At 37.9% G+C, this 8,324-nt stretch overlaps 2 protein-coding genes across 6 annotated transcripts in view; one reads left to right on the top strand and one right to left on the bottom strand.

Moving 5' to 3' along the window:
- Positions 1–8,324, bottom strand: part of LOC310724585 (uncharacterized protein) — a 195,004-nt gene that overhangs the window by 32,583 nt on the left and 154,097 nt on the right. The gene's annotated exons all lie outside the window — the stretch shown is intronic.
- The window catches only part of gpm6ab (glycoprotein M6Ab), a 70,851-nt gene that overhangs the window by 29,582 nt on the left and 32,945 nt on the right, over positions 1–8,324 (top strand). The window lies entirely within an intron of this gene.

The raw sequence follows: 8,324 nt of genomic DNA, 5'->3' as shown, positions 1-8,324 counted from the left end.
AATCTGTAGAGAAGGAAAAAGAAACTTAAATAGGAATCAAACTGAACTGGAACTATTTTATCACCATGAACACAAAATGATCCGAGGAGCACATTATTGTTAATGAGGTCGCGATGATGAAATATAGCACTGCGTTTGTACAGTAATCATGGAGTTAAAGGCAGGAAACTGTATTTAAAACAGAGACCATGGCTGAAATGTGGCCGTGTGCTTTGCCAGGAGGTTTTAAAGTGTTGTTGTGTTTTGGTTTGCAGCCCTGAGTGATTTGGCCTTTCATTGTATAACGTGTGTTTTATTACTTGTCAGTCTGAGAGAACAGGAAAGAGAAAAGATCTCTAGTTCTCTAGAGTCTAGTTGAATTTCTTTCCAGTGACAAAGATCTAGATAAGCACCAATCAAAACCAAAGTCCAAACACAACCACACTAAACCAAGACTAAGATAAGACTCAAAGTACTCCAGTAAAACCAAAACAAGACTAAGACCTATACCATTTGATATAGAAACAAGACCAAGACCCATATCAACTGAAATCATTACCAGTCTAGAACCTCAAGAGTACTCACCCAAACCAAGACAAGGACAAAAGCCCTGTTTGAGATCAAGACAGAACCAAAACTGACTAAAAGGACTAACTGACTAATAAAACACATAAGATCCTAAACTTAGTATTATAACATTTAAGGCAAGAACAAGAATTTTAACCACAAAGATCTACAGTTGTACAAACTAAGCCCCAAAAACACCAAGACATCATCCAAGTCCAAAAGTGAACAATACAAATAGTATCTGAAGGTAAGATCAGGACCCATATTGGCCAAAACCAAATTAATCCTTATGCTATCCTTAAAGAGTTTTCTTTATTTTCATGACTATGAAAATTGTAGAGTCACACTGAAGGCATCAAGGGCTATTTGATGCCAAGAAGGAGAGTGATGGGGTGCTGCGCCAGATGACCTGGCCTCCACAGTCACCGGACCTGAACCCAATCGAGATGGTTTAGGGGTGAGCTGGACCGCAGAGTGAAGGCAAAAGGGCCAACAAGTGCCAAGCATTTCTCGGGGAACTCCTTCAAGACTGTTGGAAGACCATTTCAGGTGACTACCTCTTGAAGCTCATCAAGAGAATGCCAAGAGTGTGCAAAGCAGTAATCAAAGCAAAAGGTGGCTACTTTGAAGAACCTAGAATATGACATTTTTCAATTGTTTCACAATTTTTTGTTATGTATATAATTCCATATATAATTCCACATGTGTTAATTCATAGTTTTGAGGCCTTCAGTGTGAATCTACAATTTTCATAGTCATGAAAATAAAGAAAACTTTTTGAATGAGAAGGTGTGTCCAAACTTTTGGTCTGTACTGTATATATATATATATATATATATATATATATATATATATATATATATATATATATATATATATATATATATATATATATACAGTGTCATATCTATAGACATTTTCCCCAGAATGTTCTTGCGAGCAGGTAGCAACTCTTCCATGACCCCAGAAATCAACAGAAGTGTTCAGAAGAATTTAGAAAATCAATGTTTCAAATAAAAACCATGAGCAGATAAATGTCCTAGACTGTGGAAACCTGGTTTTTGAAGGCCGGGGTGAAGTGTGTTCTGTGGTATTGATTTTGTTCCATTTCTGTTTAAAAAGCTTGTGAATTGTTCTTTCGCTTTTTATAGTGATCGATTTTACAAACTGAACATGTTTGCAGGCGCGTTTATAATGTCGGAATGAGCTGTTTATTACAACTCGCCCTGCCCAGGATTGTGAGCTTGGAGTAGGTGGGGAAATGCACCCTTTTTTTTTTGTTTGTTTAGTTTTGTTTTTGTTTGTTAGTCTAAATTTCTTGTGTGTTCTGCTGGTGTCTCGGGCTTTGAGATAGTGGAATCTGAGTGTCCTTTGACTAGTGTGTAATGAGTTCTTTGTTATTGGAGGATTGATGGGCGGCACTGAATCATCAGACACATGGGTGTAATGTTGTGGCTGTGTTCCCAAAGGACGTGCTTGAGCTCTGAACCTAAAACGCCTCCTCTCTATGGTGCATTGAAGAAAAAAAAACTAGTCTAGAAACAAGTAAATAAATAAATGACCAAATAACCAAACCAAGAAATGAATGAATGAAATAAATAAATAAAAGCAAAACACTTCTACTAATAATAAATTATAATAATGAAATGACATTGAAATGATATTGAAATATAAAAATTATTATATGTTGAAATAAACACATGAACATCTATTGATTACATCTTTTCTATTATTTGTATTTATGACTTTTATTTATTAATAATAATCACCATTATCGGCATTATTGTTATTATTAAAACGACAATCATAACAATAATAATAACAATAATAATTATTATTATTGTGATTTTTTTTTATTTCATTTTAAAAATACCAAGAATAATGATGATGATTATATGAAGTTAAAATACCAAAAATAGGAGAGATGTAATTATTATAGGTTCATCTCCTCAATTTAATGTGCTCATTTCTATATAAAAAAATAGGATGTAATCCCTGATCTTGAAAAAGAAATAAGTCTCAACATCACACTTTGATGCATTGCTGTTTCTCGGTAATCGAAAACGACAACTTGTGTCTTTTTATCTTATTACCTCCAGCGAAATTGTTTTTATAAAAACACTATTAAAACAGGAATAAAACATTATCTGTAACTATAAATGAGAAAATATATATCCCGATGTCATTCTTTCAAATTTTGCCCACATGCGAAGAAAAACCTGAACCAAGAGTATATGCTTATTTATTGTTTATTAAATCACATTAGCAGCTTGTGTGTCATTTGTGTGAAAAGCCTGTCATGCGGTGTGTGTGTGTGTGTGTGTTTGTGTGTGTGTGTGTGTGTGTGTGTGTGTGTGTGTGTGTGTAGGGGGGGGTTGCCCGTGACTCAATTTGGGTGTGTGTATTGTTGTGAGCGTGTGTTATTAGTGTCGACAGCAGCTGAAGCTCCATGTCCACACACACACACACACACACACACACACACACACACACACACACACACACACACACACACACACACACACACACACACACACACACACACACTTACTGCCTATCAGCAGCTTGTGAAAACCATAGTTAGGAGTGCAGGGAAAAATACATACTGCATAATGTTTGTGTTTGTGTGTGTGTGTGTGTGTGTGTGTGTGTGTGTGTGTGTGTGGGTGGGTGGGGGGGGGGGGGGGTTGGATCTGTGCCAGATAAAGACACTAAAATGTATTAAAACGTTTCTTTTTCAATTCAGCGCTTTCATTAGCATTGAAAATCACACAGCACATAAACAATTCAAGTATTCAGTAAATTCAATTCATTAAAATTCAAAATCGTATTTGATGGAATGATTTATAAAAATCCATTGATTTATTGTGCATTAATAATCAGATATGTATATATTGATGTCGTGCCTCTTTCTGATAAAATCTAGTAAGATACATGAAAAAAAAACAAGGTTTGTGGACACTTGACTGCGCTTTTGAAACATCCCGTTCCTCATTTAGTCCCGATTTCCTCTTATAATCACATCCACTTTTCTGGGAAGATGTTCTACAAGATTTTGTGGAGATTTATTTAGCCATAAAGGTGTTGGAAAAGACAGGTACTGATGTTGAGGTGATTTGAGGTGAGTTGAGGTGAGGCCTGGGGGTCAGTCAGGTTGATGGTCAGAGATCTATAGCAGAAGATCTTCCACTCCAAACCACTGACAATGAAAATTGACTGCTACCACATCCAAAGACGTCCTCTACAATTGTGTACCTCCAAGTTTGTGAAAGCACTGCCAGAGCCTTTATTTATTTGTTGTAAATATCTTTACCTATATACATTACCAGTACATGTTTTATTTATCTACATTTGCCCTTCAATTCAAAACTAAACTGCATTTCATTGCTGTCTACCTGCACTATGTAATGACAAAGTTCCATCCATCCATCCATCCATACATCCATCCATACATCCATCCATCCATCCATCTCCATCTGTCCATCTGTCCGTCCATCCATTTGTTATTATTCACAGCAAACATCAAGAAAAAGCCATTAGACTCTTCACTATGAGATTATACTAACACACACAAACACCTTCACTGGTGCTAAATTGTGATCAAATGTTTACACGTACAGAATTTATAATTACATGCACAATTTATTTGCGCTGTCCCACATTATGCACTGAGTACTGCTCTGTGCTGCATTGTTACAGTGATATAGTGTTATGTTGCTGAACTAAATGTTTTCTGCATACTGTACGTTTGCTCATGTGCCCTGTTATGTCCCAGGAAATGTCCTGTGTCTGGTTCTGTTTAGTCTTATTTATTATTGTGTTAGTTTCTATTGTTTCGTGTCTCAGCCTTGGTCCTGGAGGAACATTGTTTCAATAAATACACTCAAGAGAAAACATATCAGGACAGGCTGGGATGAGTTTTCCAGAAACTGTTGATCTCAGACAGAGTGGTGCGTAATACAAAAAACATCCACTTAGCAAAGGAAAGAGGTGGATTTCAGGAAGGGTGTGGTGATTGAGATAACCACTCTTTACAACCATGGTGAGCAGAAAAGCATCAACACGCTGACTGAATGAACTGGTGTAAAGGTGTTCCAAATCTGGTAGCTGTTCAGTGTATTTTAAGTTGCAGTGTATTTTAAGTTGTTTTTTAGCATTAAATATGAACTAATTTTCTGAACAGTATCATGGCATTGGTAGAGCAAAAGCATCCTGAATCACATTCAATCTGTCACGTCTGTAGATTTGTTTTTGGGGCACGGTGGTTTATTTGCGCATTGCTAAGTGCTACAGCATTGGGTTTGGAGACAGTGTGTGGGTGGGTGTGTGAGTGGGTGTGTGTGGCTGTGTGTGGGTGAGAGATATGATTGGGGTCTCCGGCCTCATTATTCCTTTGTGTGGCGGCGAGGGAAGGAGGGATGTGCATGCTGTTTCCTACACACGCACACGCACACCCACACACACACACACACACACACACACACACACACACACACACACACACACACACACACACACACACACACACACACACACACACCTGTCCGTCTGCCCCAGATGATTTGATGAAGGACTAATTCAATTGTTGGAGCTCCTCTGGGAGAGCAGGACAGTATGTGGAGACACACAGCACACACTGGCTGCAGATTTGCAGCTTTTCTTTTGTGTTACAGTTCTGAATGTGGAATATTACACCAAAAATACCCTCCTGTAGCACAGTACTGCTAAATTCTGCATTCTGAATTTACTGAACAGGAAGTGAGGTGAAGGAAGTGGACCGCTTTTTTCGGATTTTGTAGTGTTTGTACTTTATTTAATTCATCCTCCGGGATCAGATGCTTTTCATGATCTTCCACTCCCAAGCCTTTGTTATGCTATTTTTGTTTCCTTCTTGTTTACTCGACATGTTTGTCCTTGCCCCCATGAAGGCTGTATTATTTCTGAAGGGATTTGCGGCATCATAAGTAAACCAGTCGCATGCATTTCTAGTCATTACATTTCAGCTTTTTTTTGTTTTACTCGTGTGTAAGACCTTGATATAAAGGGAAGTGTTAGCTCAGTGGTTACTGATTGGAAGGTTGAGGGTTAAAGCCCTAGTATTGCCAAGCTGCTTCTCTTGGGGCCCTAAAGCAAGGCCCCTAACCCTCAGTGCTACAGAGGTGCTGTATCATGGATGACTCTGCTCTCTGTCATTACTGGGATATGCAAAAAAGAATTGGACTATTTTGTAATGTGTATGTGACAAATAAAAAGCCACTTTACTTCTTAAATTTGGAATAAATCTGCATGCAATTATCTAGACTTTATTCACACTTTTAACAATCAACCCTGCCGTGTTCAAGTGCAGTATAAACTGAATGTTTAATAACCTGTACAAGTAAAATGAACCTTTATGGCATTTCGGCAAAGGACCTTATCCAGCTTGACTTACATTTATGCCATTCATACGACTTAGCAGCTACAGGGTTAAGGGCCTTGCTCAGGGCCCCAACTTGGTGTGGCTGGTATTTAAAATCTTGACCTTTTGGATAAGATTAAACTTATTTTATATATCGAATAAACTCGTATCTAAACTTATAGCAACAAAAAAACAAGATAGATGTTTTGAACTGTAAAGTGGTTGCTCAAGATGTTGGACTTCTGATTACAAAGTTGGAGTTCAAATCCCAGCACCTCCAAGCTACTGCTCTTGGACACATGAGAATGTTCCTTAAACCTCTGCCAAATGCTGAAAATGTAAATGTGACGTTTCTAATATTAAACCCTTCTGGAAGCACTGCCCCGTCCACCAAACTCACACCCTACCCTTTCTCACATTCTGCTGTTATGTAATTTCCAGTGTGGAAATTGAGAACAAAAAGAATGGGGGCCAGATCATGGCAGATGTAGTAGCTAAGTGGTTAAGATAATGGATTTCAGATCAGTTCATTAGTTCAAATCCCAAAACTGCCACGGTGCCGCTGCTGGGCCCCTGAGCAAGGCCCTTAACCCTCAGTTGTATAAATAAGAAAATTGTAAGTTGCTCTGGATGCAGGATTCTACTGTGAATGTAATTGTGAACTTTTGGATATTAAACAATCTTTCTGGAAGCATCACTCCTTCACCAAATTTAGACCATACCCCTTCTGTCATATCATATACTATTCATTATACCGTGTATGACCAATGTGGAAAAGGAACAGAATAGGGGCCAGATCATGAAGTAGTAGTAGCTCAGTGGTTCAGATGTTAGACTTAGTAACTTCTTCAAAAGGTCAAATCCCAGACACATTGCTCTGGATGCAGGCTTTTTCCAAATGCTGTAAATGCAATTAATGGGAAAAAGGTATAAAGTCAATGCCAACGTTGGCTAACATTAATTATATTATTTGTTCTTGGGCTACGCATTTTAAAATGTTCTTTGCCTACCCCTTTATTTTTGAAAGCTTTTTTCCCTAAATTTGCTTGTTCAATCTGAAACATCTGGAAACACTCCCTGTACTCTAAATGCCTTAAAAACCTAAGAAGCTGCATTAGATCCATGCAACGTTGATTTACTTTCTGTCTCTTAGAATCGATACAGCAGAGTAGATGTAAAACAAAGAGATGTTCAAACAGACAGACAAAGAATTTCAGTCAGTTCTTATTCTATTAAACTTATAATGCCAGTTTTTGAGTTGAAAAGGTCACCTGAACAGAAATAAGTAATTGTTTTTAAAGATTTTCCAGTTCACACCTTTTTGTTACAGGGTAATTGTGGGCCCTTCTAAGTCGTGTCATCGTTTCATATTTAAATGTATGTGTATTTATTTATACTGTGGTAAAGAAAATTCCCTCCCTTAGATGGTATGAGGAAGAAACCTTGTGAGGAAACCAGACTCAAAAGAGAAACCCATCCTCTTCTGGGTGACACCAAGAGTGTCAATGAAACAATACAAACACCAGAGAGTGGGCAATATCATGAGTTCAGTCAGTTGGAGTTGTGGAACCAGGAGCTCCTGAGCAACTCATAAATAATCTGAGATCAATATATATTCAACACCAAAACACCAACGCATCCATGCCAGAGCGTGAATGCTTGCCATGTTCAATGATGGAGAAACAGCATAAGTAGAACGTTTATTTTTTTAGTATTGATTCATAAGTTGGTTATCCTCAAAACCCAATGTCTGAAAGGAAATTCATCTGGCGCTAGTACTGTACATCTCTAGATGGCTTTGAATCCTTGCAGGCTTGGCATCTTTTTATTGAAGGTCCAAAATCCATGAGGTGGGACACAGCTGGAGCTGGTTCAACCCGTAAATGCCTCTGGATGGGAAGAACAAAGAGAAGCAGTGGAGCGGAATTGGCATCCAATCAAATATAATGAACATATACTATACATAGAAACATTATCAGTTCCACCAAAGTGTTGTCCATTATATAGTTTTTTTCAGACGTGCCAATGGTGTGTGTAGGGCGATATGATGTAAGTGGGTCACATCAACTAAGCACAGTTTTGCATTGTTGGGTTGTCATGACAACATAAGCCACTGAGTACACACACTCTCGGTAGAGGGATGAGGGATGTGCCGCACTGAAATGAGTTATCTTAACTTGATATCTAACTAGTCATAAGTGCGTTCCTTCAATCTTAACAGTCTGCAAAGATTTGGTAATGATTGGGGCTAGCATTTCTGTTTATTTTTCTGCATGTCAATTCTCTGAATTCTCGAATCTGATTGGGTAGAAGGTGTTGAATTATTATCTCATTTCCTCTAATAATAATGAAATGTAGAGGTTTATTTCAAGTCAAGTCA

The sequence above is a fragment of the Silurus aristotelis genome, assembly GCF_946808225.1.
Source record: "Silurus aristotelis genome assembly, chromosome: 4".
Taxonomy (NCBI): Eukaryota; Metazoa; Chordata; class Actinopteri; order Siluriformes; family Siluridae; genus Silurus; species Silurus aristotelis.
This window is presented reverse-complemented; position numbering and strand designations above follow the sequence as displayed.